The following is a 3,819-nucleotide window of genomic DNA, read 5'->3' on the forward strand; positions in this document are numbered from 1 at the left end:
TGTTATCTGCAAATAGGGCTAACTTGACTTCTTCCTTTCCTAATATCTTTTTTGTTTGTTTGCTTTTGGTTTTTCAAGGTAGGGTCTCACTCTAGCCCAGGCTGATCTAGAATTCACTGTATAGTCTCAGGGTGACCTTGAACTCACAGTAATTTTCCTACCTCTGCCTCCCAAGTGCTGGGATTAAAGGAGTGCACCACCATGCCTGGATGGCCTAATATCTTTAAAAAAATATATTTATTTGAAAGAGAGAAAGTGGGAGAAAGAGAGAGAGAGGAGAGAATGGGCACATCAGGGCCTCTAGCCACTGCAAAGAAACTCCAGATGTATGTGCCATCTTGTGCATCTGGCTTATTTAGGTCCTGGGAAATCAAACCTGGGTCCTTAGGCTTTGCAGGCAAGTGCCTTAACCACTAAGCTATCTCTCCATCCCGGGCCTAATATTTCTGTGAAACCTTTAGGGCTATATTAACAGGCCATTAGCTTCTACCAACTCTAAAGGTTAAAGTGTCATTAGATACTTATTGTTGCAGGATTTGGCGGTTCAGGAGGAGTCCTCCAGATTAATGAACCTCAAGTTTTGGGTTCTGTCCTACTTTTAATAAAGAATTAATAAAGATGGACTCAATAAGGATAAATTATGAATTTTTACATTTATTTAGGGGGAATCATAAGTTGTGGGGTTTATTTAAGGGAGATTGGAGTCTAGGAAGAGAAGCAAAACATGTGGGGAGTAGGAAACACTCTCATGTGGAAACACTGTACAATTTATCAGGTTCATTAAGAGAAATTGAAGTCTTTAGGAAAAGACTGGAACAGAGCCATAAGCACGTGGAGGTTATTTTAGATCTCTGTAGGTTGTAAGTAACTGAAAGAAATACAAAATAATTCTTGTTTCTAGACATACAGATTCTGGCCCGACCAATTGAATTTCAATTGGTTTCTTGCTACCATTGTGCAAGAAGATAGTCTTACATCCATTTGCCAATTTATTTCAACATACCTTTAGTCTACCTATTTTTTTTTCTTTGAATTGGTTATAACACCTACCATGTTTCTTCATTGATTAATATATTACATAAAATCTTTAATACATATTATTTTAAAAATACATTTGAAGACCTAAAAAGACCAGGTAGACTTTTCAGGCATAGTTTGTAGACTGCTTAAAGTTCAGACACATATTTTTTATTAGCTTCTAAATGACAAAAGTAGTTTAATGACTATTTTTATAATTTAAATATTTTTCTCTGTTAATTTCAGACTGCTTTGTCTTTACCACTGAATAAAACTCCATTTTACAAATGTACCTTGTCTTCATTATCCATCCATCAGTTGAGGTGCAGTGAATACAGCAGCAATAAAAATGGATGTACAAGTATTGCTAAGGTAGTGAGAAGGGTCCTTAGGATATATGCCTAGGAGTGGCATAGGTGGGTTATATGATAAATCTATTTTTAGCTGTCTCAGGAACCTCTGAACTAACTTACACAATGGCTGTACCACTTTACATTCACTTCAATAGTATAGAAGGGTTCCTCTTTTTCCGCTTCCTCACCAGAATTTACTGTTACTTGTTTTCTTGATGGTAGCCATTCTAACAGGAGTAAGATGTGCCAGGCATTGCCAGGCACAAGGTGGAGCCTTCAGGAGAGGGTCTTGAGCTGCCAGGCACAGCTAAAGACCCCAGGGCTACAGGAGGCCACTCCCTCTCCAAGCCCAGCACACCTGAATTTAGGCTTTGCCAATAGTCCTGTGAACTTTGGCCAGTTGCCTAGGAAACTCCTTATAAACCAGAACCTTCACAGTCAATCCCCCTGAGACTCTAGATCACCTGACTCCTTGCCCCCCATTGCCTATGTGCTGGAATGAATATCCCCATATGCTAATTAGGCATCAGCAATGAACCTTGTATATCCAATCCCCTTAGGACGCTCCCCCCACCCTCAAATACTGACAATAAACAGAGAGAGCTGTTCACCAAAACTGATTCCCTGGAGTGATGTTTTTCTCTCATCACTCGTGCACAACCTTGGTCTCCACGGTTGCCTGGGATGCCTTCAGAGGGAGCCACTGGGCTGTGCGGAGGACACTGGAACCTACAGAGATGGAATCTCAAAGTAGTTTTAATTTGCATTTCCCTGAAGGCTAAGGCTGTAGAACAGTTTTCTTAGATATTTATAGGCCATCTGTATTTCTTCCTTTGAGAACTCTCTATTTAGTTGTTTTGTTTTGTTTTTCCGTTTTTCAAGGTAGGGGCTCACTCTAGCTCAGGCTGACCTGGAATTCATTATGTAGTCTCAGGGTATGTATATGTGTGTGTGTGTGTGTATATATGTATGTATGTATAAATTTGAGAGAGAGATGATAGAATGGGTGCACCAGGGCTTCCAGCCACTGCCAACAAAGTTCAGACACATGTACCACCTTGTTCATCTGCCTTACATGGGTCCTGAGGAATCAAACCAAGGTCCTTTGGCTTTGCAGGCAAGCTCCTGAATCTCTCCAGCCCTATTCCTAGTTTCTTTAGCACCTTTATCATGAAGGGATGTTGGATTTTGTCAAATGCCTTTTTTGCATGTATTGAGATGATGATTATGTGATTTTTGTCCTTCAGTCCATTTATTTACTGTATTAGATTTATCAATTTGTGTATGTTGAATCATCCCTGCATCTCTGGGATAAAGCTTACTTGGTCGGGGTGAATTATGTTTATATATATATATCACACAAACATATTGGTTAGCAGGATTTTTCTCTTTCCCCTACTAGAATAAAACGCCCCCACACAAGATTACATCTGTATTTTATATGCTGTTATATTTTTAGCTACCCACATTATCTGTCATAAAATTTGACCTTAGTATTTTCTTAGATAATGAATGCACAGAAAAGCCATACAACAGGAGGCATATTTCCATGATTGCTCCACTTACTTCAAGGTAAGGTGCCGTGTGCTCATATGAGGCCATTTTAGAAATAACTTCTAGCTGGGTGTGATTGCGCATGCCTTTAATCCCAGCATTTGGGAGGCAGAGATAGGAGGATCAAAGTGAGTTCAAGACCACCCTGAGACTACGTGGTAAAAAAAAAAAAAAAAGAAATAACTTCTATACCCAAGTGAGATCTCACATTGCTCTTTAGCAAAACCAGCACTGCAAGAGTGTTAAAGTGGGTGCTCGGGGTCTCAGGAAGATATTGGATGACTCTTTGTTTAACTTGCTTTAATCCTGAATCATTCCTTGTGGTAGATCAGTATGGCACCATGAACTCATATTATAAGTCCGTATTCTCTTTCCTCAGAAGGCAAGTTTGATCCTTATATAACATAACCCCTTAAAAAGTGGGGGGGGAAGGCTGGAGAGATGGCTCAGCACTTAAGGCACTTGCTGGGTTTGATTCCCTAGTACTTACATACATCCACATGCATAAAGTGGCACATACGCCTAGAGTTCACTTGCAGTGGCAAAAGACCCTAGCATGCCCATTCTCTCTCTCTACTTCTCTGCTTGCAAATAAATAAATAAAAATATTTTAAAAAAATGTCCCCTCTGTTCCAGCCCCACTGCTCCTAGGAGTGACTCTACATCATCCTAGCTATAAAGTAAGAGTTACTTTCTAATAAACAAAGTATTTGCTTTTCACATCTGATTACTTTGTGGTTTCAATTTCTTGTTAACTCTGTTCATCCACAAGTTGAAGTTTTTTATTTTATTTATTTTTTTATTTCCCAACACAGTTGAAGCTTGCTTCAAGTCCACCAGAAAACCGAGGCTAACCCTATTATCAAAATATTGTCATCATCACCACAATGTGTTG

The sequence above is a fragment of the Jaculus jaculus genome, chromosome 7, assembly GCF_020740685.1.
Source record: "Jaculus jaculus isolate mJacJac1 chromosome 7, mJacJac1.mat.Y.cur, whole genome shotgun sequence".
NCBI classification, from domain to species: domain Eukaryota; kingdom Metazoa; phylum Chordata; class Mammalia; order Rodentia; family Dipodidae; genus Jaculus; species Jaculus jaculus.